The 13,464-nt window shown below is 39.1% G+C and overlaps 1 protein-coding gene and 1 long non-coding RNA gene across 2 annotated transcripts in view; one reads left to right on the top strand and one right to left on the bottom strand.

Moving 5' to 3' along the window:
• Positions 1-12,469, bottom strand: part of LOC147870937 (uncharacterized) — a 146,046-nt gene extending 133,577 nt beyond the window's left edge. Inside the window, exon 1 of the mRNA XM_087341700.1 lies at positions 9,613-12,469. The gene's annotated coding sequence lies outside the window, so the exon portion shown is untranslated. The remainder of the gene's footprint in view (positions 1-9,612) is intronic.
• On the top strand, positions 313-9,611 carry LOC147870938 (uncharacterized). Its single transcript, XR_015533022.1, has 4 exons — positions 313-502; positions 5,112-5,246; positions 5,777-5,826; positions 6,678-9,611. It is a non-coding gene; the product is annotated as an uncharacterized LOC147870938 (long non-coding RNA).
• Positions 12,470-13,464: the final 995 nt, after the last annotated feature.

The following is a 13,464-nucleotide window of genomic DNA, read 5'->3' as shown; positions in this document are numbered from 1 at the left end:
TCATTTAACGTTTGTAATTGACAAAGCGTCATTAAATAAATCAAGAATCAATCAATTTCTAAGAGATCTGTGAATCAGAAATAGATTAATAAATAAATCATTTAAACCAATTATTCGAGCCTACGAGGTCAATCTCAAAATTTAAGATGGAAGCTTGGACGTCTAAATATACATTTTATTCAGACCATCTAATACAATTATGCGTTACGATAATGCATTTTGCAGTGATTTATGGGTACTCAATATCACTATTAATCTAATCTCCTTATAAAAATTTGTGATTAGTCGTTGTCGTCAATAAATTACGTCATCAACAATGTCAACTATAAACAAAATCGGCATTGTTGTGGAACACAACAATGCCGAGTAAACAAATAACGCTTCACAACAAAGAAATCAAAAACTATCAAGCCAGTCGCATTATCACTGCTCCAGAAGCAGCACATCGCCTCCAAACAGGAAATGAAGGAAAGTGAAAGAAGACGTTGCCAACACCAAAAAGGTAATAATAATATTCAACCAAAAAGAAACTAAAATAACCCCCCGAAGGGGGTTACTTTAGTGCCTTACTCAAGATTTTAAAACGCAACCAACCCTCCCCAAAACGTGGGTTGTTCAAGTGTTTAACCCCAATTCGGGGGACTTAGTTTAGAGTCTTACTCAAGATTTTAAAACGTCTGACTGACCTAGAAAAGTTGTCCTCTGTACTACGACGTAAAAACTAAAACATCAGACATATTTAAGAAATAAAGAGAAGCGAAGGGAGAGTTACATTGATAAACATAGAAAAACGTATACAACAGGAACAGAAGAGAAAAGGAAAAAACAGACGAAGACTTGCAAGGGTGGGTTTGGAAGTAGATAGTTGACTAACCATGAACAGGTGGCCTCTGAACACCGACGTAAAGAACTAAAACATCAGACATACTTAAGGAATGAAGAAAAGCGAAAAACTTATTGAACAAGAACAGAAGAAAACAAACGAAGACTTGCAAGGGTGGGGTTGGACGTAGAAAGTTGTCTGACCAAAAACAGGTGGCTTCTGAACATCGATGTAAAGAACTAAGACATCAGATCTATTTAACAAATAAGGATAAGCGAAAGAAGACTTACATTGTTAAACGAACACACGTAGAAAACAGACGAAGAATTGCTAGGGTGTTGTTGGACGTAGAAAGTTGACTAACCAAGAACAGTTGGCCTCTGAAAAGCGACGTAAAGAACTAATCCATCAGACCTATTTAATAAATAAAGAAAAACGAAGGGAGAGTTACATTGATAAACATAGAAAAACGTATACAACAAGAACAGAAGAGAAAAAAAGAATAAGGAAAAACAGACGAAGATTAGCAATGGTGTTGCTGGACGTAGAAAGTTGACTGACCAAGAACAGATGGCCACTGAACAGCGACGTAAAGAACTAAAACATCAGAACTATTCAACAAAAAACAGATTAGAAAAAAGGAAGACTTGCAAGGGTGGGTTTGGACGTAGAAAGTTGACTAACCAAGAACTGTTGGCCTCTGATCAGCGACGTAAAGAAGTAAAATATCAGATTACAAGAAGCGCTTCGAAAGGACTAGCCATCGTTGTCAAAAAATGACGTCATCAACAATATCACCTTATATTTGTTTATACACGGGGGTTAGTTTAGTGTCTTACTCAAGATTTTAAAACGCAACCAAACCCCTTCGGTGTTTTGGTCAAGTGTTTAAACCCCCCATTCGGGGGGGTTAGTTTAGTTTCTAACTCAGGGGTTAAAACATTTGGATGAGACACTAAACTAACTCCCCTTTGGGACTAACCAAGGTTGGTTGCGTTTTGCAAGGGTGGGGTTGGACGTAGAAAGTTGAGTGACTTGGTTGCGTTTTACAAACTTGGCCAACCCCCCCTAGGAGCTCCGAAAGGAGCGCCCTGCTCTAGTCTAATATAAAAATTTCTGATTCCCCGTTGTCGTCAACCAATTTGTCGTCAAAGAATGACGTCATCAACGATGTCAACTATATACAAACTCGGCATTGTTGTGGAACACAACAATGCCAAGTTTAGTGTCTTACTCAAGATTTTAAAACGCAACCAACCCCCCCCGAAGGGGTTGGTTGCTTTTCAAAAACTTGACCAACCCCTCCGAGGAGCTCCGAAAGGAGCGTTCTGCCCTAGTTACTAATAAAATATCAGATTTTACATAAGATGACAAAGTTCTTCTTCAGTATTTGTCAGGTACTGCTATCTGGCTAATATTTGCAGACAGTAACAATTAGATTATTTTAGATCATTGTTGACACAACAATGTTGATTTTCGAGAATCGTACGCATTATTTTGAATTAACTGATGGACTATGTAAGCAATACGCCACATCAACACTTTTAGAATATAAACAGCACAACTAGTTATGAGCTCTATCTACCGTCCACAGACGATGTGGAATCTAATACTACATCTGACTGTGTTAAAGTAATTACACATGTTGATTAGCCATTCAGCTAGTACGAGGCGAAGAACAAATATGTAGTGGACTTTAAGTTAAAATCGAAAGATAAATAATTTCTACTCTGTTCCACATTTGTTTAATAATCTGAGGTGAATTTGGACAGACGCTGCAATGATGATTCATACGTACGAAGGAAAGTAGAACATTAAGAGCAATTTTAGTTAACAAGCTAAAGAGGATTTTGGGGAGAGACGCAGTGATATTGAAAGTCAACTTTTATTTTTGATTGTGTCTGAAAAAATTTGATTAGTACTTTATTAAGTGACAAACAAACAAAGTATAGTGTTCTGCTGCAGAAATTAAATAAATGGCTTAGTTTGGATGAAAGCGGGGGTTTGGAAGTTAAGGGTAATTAGGAGGGGCTGGAAAAAAAGAAACATACCCCCAACGCAGGGGCAACAAAAATGTTAAACTTTAAGTTTTGATCTGGCCAGAAACAAGAAAGGAGAATGCAATTTATGAGTAAGAAATTATTGTGTGCAAACGAGGAAGAAGTATATAGAAAAACGATAAACTGCTCAAATAAAGCGCATATAATAAATTTAAGAGAATGTTTTTTTAGATAAAATTAAGAAATAAATTTAAAAACGGGGCAAGAGAATATATACATATGACCGACTCAACTCAAACATCTGTACGCCTATCGTTATTTACAAAATACAGAATGACGTCAAGCTTGAAAGTCCGAGGCCCTTGCACCTAAAACACTTTTTACGCCTCAAATTAACCTTCCAGCTACTACGGCTCACTTGCCTCTACCGTCCGTTGAGTGTCACTGCAGGATATATGAGGTTTTCACCTTCTGGGTCACACGAGCAATTCTTCACTTAGGTTTTCATCGGAAACTCCGAAGACATCGAGGTGACAAAGGGAAAGCCCATTTCTCAAAACAGTCTATAGTCCCTTGCAACTGTAACGACTAATATGAAACCAATATTAACGCATAATAAGTTTACCGATTGAAACACCAACTGAACCCTAGGACCACAAATACAAATAAAAAGTAAAGTAAAGTTTGTCCCACTATACGCCATGTAGGCGCTTGGGGGGAGAGGAGGTATAGCTCCTCTCTTCCTTGATCTCGGCACTAGATGGGGGTGAGTGGTCAGCATCACGCCCCGGCCGGCTTTATCCCCGGAAAAGGACCCCGGTACCCATTGTAGAGGGGGCTGGGTGGGCCCCAGAGCCGGTCTGGACGCAGAGGCTAGAGGAAAAATCCTCTGTCCCCGTCGGGGATCGAACCCGGTCGTCCAGCCCGTAGCTAGTCACTATACTGACTGAGCTATCCCGGCTCACAAATACAAATAAAGAATCCTAAATTAAACACCAAACTTCAAATAAAAAAAAAATTACTACGTTTCGGAGGTGCTTTTCGCTTTCATCATCATAGCGATACCCAAAGCCATTACGTCGGTAAACTTCTAACAGACTACACGGCGCTATAACCCATCAGACAGCCATCTTCATGATCCCAGCCTCGAGAATATGGAATCCGAACAACTGTTAAAAAGTTTTAGCAAATAATCATGTCGCAGTCACAATTTGAAATATCGCGTATTGTATTCTCCATTGGTTCACCACTATAAAAACACTTGAGAACATTTCCCGTCACCTGACATCCTAAGGTACTAATATCCCCATAGGCTCAAATATTTACCTGCAAATTGGTTTTAAAAAAATCTGTAATTTATTATCTTCCTTCAAAGTTAAATACCTACGAACAACACAAATTTGTGATCCCTTCCCATAGTTCGTGTTCTGTTGTTTTTGTTCCATGTGGCACATACACACACACAACTAAATTTTAAAATTACTCACGCAGAATAACTGACTGTAAAATTATTTGTGCCGTTAAACAAAATCACTCGAAACAGTTCTAAACAACAGAGGATCCGATGCCGAGATTTCAGCGACTACACGAAATAAATGGCGAAGACCTGCACAGTGAACAGTCGTCTTTTTTTTAATTAAGTTCATTTGCATGGGAACAAATGCATAATTCGTCACGTAATCTGTCCGTGTCCTGAATGTCCAATGCCTTTAAAACAGAAAACAAGCATTTACCAGACATTCAACAGAGCGACTACCAGTAATATTTATAAATTTAAAAACTTATTTAGGAACAAAATAACAAACCAAATCTCTTAACAGCAAAATTATTATCATCATCATCATCATAACAAGTATTATTATGCAGGGTACCAAAATTACTCAATGGAGTTTTCTACTTAATAAGATTAGACACAGAATTAATACTCATTACCGACATTCGCTTAAAGAAATTCATAAATATGTCTCCGTATGTTAGCATAGCTATACTTCAAATGAGTTTCTACTTCTAATAAAATAAATCGCAAAAACAAATTTATTATACAGAGCAGCAGTAAAATACGTCAGCATTTTTCTGCGCGAATGAAAATAAAACTCAAGGCCTTTGGTTTTCATTTGAAACTAAAAAGTGTTACTTGAACACTGTGCCGCAAGGAACTTTATAGTCCATCAAAGTATACATACAAGAGAAAAGAGACATCTCCCGGGTGCGTTCTTTCCAGTGGGTACTAATATTCATTTCTTAACAGCGGTCTTCACTAAAATGTTTATTTTTATTTATGTTCACAGACGACATCCAACCGGTGAGGAAATCCTAACTGAAGCGGAGATTTCTATTCCCTGCGACCGGCAGGAGCCTCTCTGTTCCCTCTTTCATATTCATTAAAAAAGAAACCGGGAATTCCCCTCTTGTATCAATCTGACGTAAGGGAAAAAAACCACCATTGTCTCCTACACACGATAAATATGCTAATAAAGTTTATTAATACAATACACTCAGCTCTATTATACCCACAACAGATCTGAAGAGAAACATGGACAGATAACAACATCATTTAAATTCTTCTAAGAGATGGAGTTCCTGTCTCTCTCACTGTTTCGTTCAAAATTATTCTTAAATTTAACGAGAGGCTGTTTAAAGAACATAATTTATTTATCGTCAAGTAATGTGGACAGAAGATCGTGAACAGTAAAGAAGTAGGTCATAGGTCTCTCTTTAAATACCAGCATAAAATATCCGACTCTTTCTCACCCACACACAATTCATTATCACCTTCATATCTAAAATGACGCCGTGTGATGTCTAGATTTAAATAATATCGTTAATTCATACCCACTGCCAACTTATGTAATGCAAAATAAAATCTGAAGCTAATACGACAATGATGGGCCAACTAATTAGCATATTTCGTTGCTCACACGGCTAACTTATCTACTTGTATTGTATGTTCTAGACGGAAGAACACAGACTGTGCAGGAGATGAGAATATTCCATAAAGAAAAGGTAAATCTTGCCAAATAAAGTAAGGCTGATTGGATAAAGAAGCTAGGGGTGGTAAAAACTCGGTAAACACGAAGCAGACGTGGATGAACGAGAAACGTGAAATTTTAATAGGATGGAAAGAGACCTAACCTAAATTAGATAGGAGGATAATTCTGAGATGAATTTTACGTAAATGTGATGTGGATATTAGGTTGGAATGCTCTTTAAAGAGTCTGATGACAGACGTCTGTGGTCTAAACATTAAAGTTTCAGAGATTGTAGTGGGGTTGTGTGTTTGTAGGGTGTGGGGGTGTTTTGATAAGAAGCAAGACAGTTATACCGCGTGTAGGAGACTTGGTTACGTGCCTCGCACGCAGGGAAAGCCACTTTCAACAACAGAGCCTTTCAAAATGCTAATGATACAGTAGGTTCCATTCCCTCTACCCCTCCAGGATCACTCGTTATTTACAGAGCTGTATATTCGGTCGACCACCCCTGTACGTTTGCAACCCTGTAAGGGTATAGAGGAAATTATTTAAAAATGCATTACGTCCGGTTTTGATTCATTATAACCTGGCTTTTGATTGATTTCCTGTGGAACTAATAAGCGAATATTAATTAATAAAAAGGATATTTCCGACCATTAGAAGATGTCACAGGGTCCAGTGGTGGCATTCTGTGTGCACGAGAATGAGCAAAAATGGGATGGTACATCATGTAGTCTGGTAGATGCTGACCGATTTTTCAGAATACAACCAATCTCAATGTTCGTCAACGGGAAAATCTCAAATTTGACTACGAGAATAAAACTTCCTATTTTATAAACGGCGGAAGGAATTTCTTAATAATCTGAGAAAGTATGGATTTTTCAGGAACTCTGCTCCAGCATCTGAAGACACGATGATAACAGCTTACAGAACTACACGATGTAGCAGCCCATAAGATGACAATATCAACTTCTACCGCTGTGGAAACCTGCCACATCACGTGTTTATTACTCTGTTCACGACATCCTATCTCGTGCCAGACAAATCCAGTGACCGCCCTTAGAACCTATTCCTTTACAAGAGTTTATGGCATAAGGAGCCTTAACTCTGTGTCCCACATAATCCCAAGGTGTGGTAGCATTTACAAACGTAGGTATCTCGCCAGTGCCATCCAGAATTATCCCATGTTTAATATGCGACATGGACAAGACAGTAAAGTGTGGTAAATAAGGAACAGCTGTCGAGTACCTGGTGTAACAGTTAAGATGGTTTGATTTATGGGAAGCCCATTATCCCAGCATTTAAAGAAGGTCGGACTGAATTTTGTCTCTAGGGGCACACGAGTTTGATTACCCTGCAACCAATCTCGTCTCCGTAACCCAAGGCACTTTTAATAACAGACGATTACAAAACTTTGAAATAGCTTTTCTAAAGTAACTAATTATGTTTTATACACACGATAAGTTTGAAAGGCGATCGATAAAGGTCAAGAATATGGACTGCTCTTAGTTTCTAACAAATCTTATGGTTCATGTAAAAATTTCTCAGGTCACAATTTTATGTACAGAATTACGAAGTTCGAATTCGTCTGCTTTTATATTACTAATAATCGAAAGTAAATATTCTACTAAGTGCTACGTGCCGTGTTTGCATTTTCGTGAACTCGTCTGAAAATGTAGGAAAGTAGTCATTTAAATGCAGAGGCTCTGGTGGGAAATCAGGGTCAATCTAAACTGGACAGTAAACAAAAACAGAGCAAGTCCAAAGTAACTACAGGGTGATTCAAAAAATGGCCACTTTTTTAACAAACTGTCACTTTATTCACACAACATGCTCTACATGGTTGCCATTCCTTTAAAAACACATACGGATGTGTCTCTCCCTCTCACGGTGAACCCGCGTTAACACATCTCGTATTATGCGAGTAATTTCATTTCGAAGGCGTTCCTTTAGGTGATTCATGTTTCGTATCATTTCCTGGTACGCCATGGCCTTCAAGTGCCCCCACAAGTAAAAATAGAGTGGGCTGAGGTCTGGAGACCTCGGAGGCCACTCCACGGACCACGGCGACCAATCCAGGAAGCCGGAAACTGCTAATTCAACCATTATTCCCTATGTATAAAGACTTTTGAATCATCCTGTAGTTTCGGTAATAACCCATTATAGATTTCAATATTCTTATTCGATACTTTGCTACTTAAGGCTACACGATAAGCGACGAAACAGTTTTATGGCCATTCCTTGATCTAAAACATCCAGAAACATGGTACCGATTGACGAAAATAAGTTCTTAATGTAATTAAAACTAAATTGGTTTATATTTTAAGTAAGTACTTCGTTCATATAAGATATAAATCTATATAAAACACAAATTACGAAATAATTTTATTTCTTGGGTTCCATTAGTAAATTCTTTTATAAAATTAAAAATCAAAGTAAAGAAAGTTGGATTTTAATTAATGAAACTCGGTAGTTTGTTGCCAATAAATTCATCTACTAAGACGCGTATTGTACAGACCATTCGATGTTTAGTGCATGGTTTTAATGCTTTAAAATGGATACGTACCGTAAAAGCTCAGGAATGCAAGACACACATAACGAACAACGTCTTGGAACGGAACTCGTTCGTAAACCGAGAGTTGCCTTTACTTTTGTTGCAAATAACCATTAAATTTCAGGAAAGCACTACTAACGAATTTAGTACCATGAAAAGAACATATTGTTAGAAATTAAAGACGTGTTCTTGCAGGATTAAAGTCACTATCAGACATGATGTGGCTTCCGAATTTTTATTGATGTTTGAAGCAAGGACCATTATTGATTTTACCATAGACTGAAGTAGATTTTGGGCTGAGATGAAACAGTATGTTGTTTTATTGTTGTTGAAGTCTTGTGGTTTCTGTCATTAGAAAAATTGTTATTATAAGTATCACGTAAGGATATTGGTAAAACGTAAAGCTCTCTTTGTGCTTATCTAAGCACCGTGGTGTGAAAATGTATGGAGATTTGAGACATAGACTATAATAACATTGCCATGATCTTGATATATGGATATATGTATAATTTAATTCCATCCATCCAATGACAATACAGTCCGAGTACGGCCTTGGCCTCCACCCATGTGGAGGTTTCCTAGTCTTTAAAGTGTGCATCTGTGAGTAGTCTGTGACAAGCCCAATGCCTCTGCACTTTTGTCTGCTGGAGCCATCTAGCGGGGAATCAAGAGAGATATGCTTTTTACTAAATATATTTCATTTTGTAGGAATATGTAACAAAAATTCACAAATCCGAGTCAAGGAAGTGGGCTTAGCTTAGCTTAACTTTTGTCAAATCACTTTAATACCTGAATGTTCGTTTCTCGTCATTTTACTCTCTGACTCACTCTGTTATAGCAATAAGACTCCAAATTTTGAATACAAAATCTTTCCAACTCAGAGCATCCTGTGCTGTTTCATTGTATCTCCCATTCTGTAATTTATTTTAAGATCCGCCTGAATACGTCTCTTTTACTCCCATGTCATTCTTTCAAGTGACTTATTTCCAAGACATTTCGCGATGAAATTCTGTACGCGTGTCTTTCCCCATTACAACTAGACGTCCAGCCGGTCATAACCTCCTTTATCTTTAACAGATAAGATTGTCACCGTTGAATAACGTGTCCGCCATTCCCATTCAATTCTTCATCCTTGTGCCCTGTTATTTAAAAATATAGAAATTTCTTCTCAAATACACGACGTTATATTTAAAACGTTACCCTAACTATGACACATTAACCCCTACACTTACAAACGACGAAACCATTGCCAATATGAATTCTTACTGTCGTATCCCAGTGATGCAACTGATTTCCAGGCATTGTCGCTCGATGAGCATTCTTCACATTGTCACTTTCTGTGTCCGTCATTGTGCATTGCTAAATGCTTCATGAAAAGTAGCAAACAAAGTTATGTTAGAGAATGAACACACGCCATGTTCGCACCTGCACAGCTTGTACGCAACTGGCGTTAGCAACGGCCTAGTAGCAGATATGACCTTGACTCGAGTGTCGGAAAGAGTCTGTTATTAATACACACGGGAGGACCTGTTTCTGATTTCATTTCTCATTGTGGTTCGGTGTCGTTGTAAGCGGTATACTCAATACTTTCGTAATCAGTTTTGGTCCAAATTGAAACTAATGTGAATCAGAGACTTTATTAGTGCCCTTCGTGTGTTTGCTAAGTGCCGATGAGCAGGCAGAATTGCGTCTAATTTAATGTAGAGTGAGTTCAAGCAGTCAGATCTCTGTAACTGAAGCGCATAAAAAATGTACGTGTTACTGAGACGAAGGCTGCAGCAAATGGATTGGTTTACCGTAGTTTCATTTTTCTTTTTTAAGCCTGTAAGCGGCATGCAACTTGAAAGCCCCATAATTTAAAGAAATGTGCTGGTGGTCATCAGTGCTGAGTTCGTGAGGCTTGGGGTGTCTCTTGCGGGTGAACTTAGTTTGTATTTTTGTTTCAATGTGTGTGATCACGTGGTGAGGGCAGATGAATCCGTTCATCCACTCCTAGTGCCCTGCGCATAATGTATGTTTCAATGACGGGGTTGTGAATCAATATATTCGGCCACCCAAGGGCACGAGGAATCTTGAAAATGGAGCGTCCGTTTACGCAAGATCCAGCATGCCATGTAATTTGTCGTCTAAATACGATACGCCGGGGAAAAAATAAAAATGTGCAACATGAGTGATTAGTTTACTTGTAAAGAATGAGTGTTGCCAGACGATCTAAGAACCGATTTGCTTCACGAACGCCCAGTGTGTTGAAGCTAATATGGATTAAGGATTTTATCGTACTATTAGTTTTTTGTACATGCGGATTACATGAACGTCAAATGTGCCCCATATAGTTTAAACTTTCGTGTCGTCTCCGTATATGCTCATCTTAACATAAAATATTATACCTAGGCTTTATAGAAGATGTGTAGATATGTTTTTGGTCTATGTTCGTATCAAATATCATATTCTTTAGCTTCAGTGGTTTGCTGGTTACAGCAGTCAAATAGAAAGCATATATGCATTTCTCGCAGCAGGCGTGTTGTAATTTTACATGTTAAAAAACAAAAATCTCTCAACAAATTACGTATTTTCCTAATTATAATATCTTAAATGCTTAGTAACGTTGCACCAGTTGGCCCTACCTGATAATTACTCACAGAGTCGTTTTGGTATTATTCAGACTTACGGATTAGGATTTGTAACTTTTTCCAATTCAGAATTTACTTTTGAAATTGTAAATACGTTTAGACATGTTATAGGACTTCATGAATGTTGGATGTACTGTCGCAAGGCCTTTACCTATACAGGACAGCATGGGTGGAACATGCATGTTAACCATGTTAGCCCGGCTAACACTTGAGAAACGAATAATAATCTTGTTTTGTAGTTTGTTGGTACTCGATACATTGGAACACGGCAGAACCGAGCACATAAAATCCATCGTCTAAACTAGTCCATGTTAGCCACCTCGTTCGAGGTTTGCGTTCCCCCGTTTGTTTACGTTATTATTATTTATTATTTAGTGTTCTGTCTGACGACAGGTCCATATGAACAGGATCCTTCCATCCTTTTCTCGGACTGGGACCTGTTCATATACGTTCTTGGCAGATGATCCAGAAGTGGTTTGCCATTGCCTTCTTCTGTGTGTGAATGGAGTAATTGTTGGGATGCCACGGAGGAAACTCCCACGGCCTTGCCCAACACAAGTTATAAATTCGGGCACCACCGGGAATCGAACCCGAGACCCCAGGATTACAAGGCCAGCGTTCTAACCACTAGACCACCGTGGCATATATGCGCATATAAAAGAGATATGATGTAGTGCTGGTTTGAGGAGAGGATGTATTACGTGACTTTCCAAACTATTAAGTTAGCCAAACCTCGACTGCTAACACGGTACTTGCTTGACGTAGCGTTCTCTGTCACATTTATCGCGATTTTAAATGGATAACCATTGTTATGCGCGAGTACCATGTTGTGTCTTGTGATACTTGCTAGAATTTAACTTTCAGCAGAGTCACGTTGACATGGATCCAAATCCTTCCCTTGATTGGGATTGAAAGTCATTATCGCAGTGTTGGAGCGGTCCAAGAACATGCACGTCTTAGCACGGCCACATTCAAACTTCTAGACCTATGTATGGAATGGGTAGTGATATAATGATATCATGTTTATGTCAAGTGCCATGTTGATCTGTTCAGAGTTGTCAGGGTCAAACTGACACACTCATACGTTATCATCGATATCTTTTCTTGTACAGCGTAATAAAAAAGTCACACGGTTCATTACAAAAATATATCGACAGATATGAATGACTTAAAACTGTGATAGCGTTGTTAATTAATTATAAATTTGTAATTAATTTCTCGTGTAATTAGCAGTGAAGTCATTCATATGTATGATAAGCAGGGACATATCAGGCAGTAAATTAACTGCCTATGAACTGATTCCGTTTCTTATAGACCGACTCTGGTACTCTAGACTCCATCCTCTGTTTACTGGGAGCTCTTTCTCCTGGGGGTTAACTGTATCTTTCACTGTTCTCGTCTCAGTTGAAAAATGCCCGTCATTATTTGCTACTCTTTCGTCAGAAATGTTATATGTCGCAACTCTTAATCGGCTTTGATCATTTCCCCCAACCTTCGAATTTGTCTTAGCCATCTTGTGATGAACTGCTTTATACACTCGGCAGAGCCGGGATAGCTCAGTCAGTATAGTGACTAGCTACGGGCTGGACGACCGGGGTTCGATCCCCGACGGGGGCAGAGGATTTTTTTCCTCTAGCCTCTGCGTCCAGACCGGCTCTGGGGCCCACCCAGCCTCCTCTACAATGGGTACCGGGGTCCTTTCCCGGGGGTAAAGCCGGCCGCGGCGTGATGCTGACCACTCACCCCCATCTAGTGCCGAGGTCAAGGAAGGGAGGAGCTATACCTCCTCTCACCCCAAGCGCCTACATGGCGTATAGTGGGACAAACTTTACTTTAGACCAGTACTGTGTATCTAGCAGTGCGAAGTTTGAAGGAAAACCAACGAGTAACAGAATGGTTGCTTTAAAGTTGAAAATATCTTTAAAGAAACCCGTCGCGGACCTTTTGGGCTCGATGCGATCCGCGGACCAAATGTTGAACATGCCTGGATTAAATGGTATCCGAGCTGCAGGAACGCTGTTGGCCCGGCGACACGCGAGGGTGCCGTTTGTTTGAAATTACTGCTGGTCATGCAATTTAATTGTATTTAATTTAGCATAAATGGAAGCCAAGTAAATCCATACAGCTGGAGACTAGTTCAAAGGCTGGCTTTGAAACGCGAACGTAGATCGTCTAATGTTTTGTTATTGTGGATCCAGTATACAGAACGCCAGTCAAATGCGGTCTCTGAAGTATTTACTTTCTTGTCATAGTCTCTGGCTTTTACCATACGCTTTCTTAAAACAGCTTTAAGCCCAGCTCTCGTTGCTGGAAGCGATTGTGCAGTTAAAAGGAGCATTGCTTTGTGTAGGGCCAAAGCGTCAGATAGTTTCTCATCATGGCCGCGGGCCATGATATTACGTGTCAAGTAAGCTATTATCTGTTGTTGAAAAAGCAAATGCCTTAACCATATGCAGGCTGGATAATTTCCACGGTGGTCGTGTCATTA

Source organism: Zootermopsis nevadensis, unplaced genomic scaffold, assembly GCF_977971745.1.
Source record: "Zootermopsis nevadensis isolate Lab colony 2312 unplaced genomic scaffold, Znev_1.0 Znev_ptg000083l, whole genome shotgun sequence".
Classification (NCBI taxonomy): domain Eukaryota; kingdom Metazoa; phylum Arthropoda; class Insecta; order Blattodea; family Termopsidae; genus Zootermopsis; species Zootermopsis nevadensis.
This window is presented reverse-complemented; position numbering and strand designations above follow the sequence as displayed.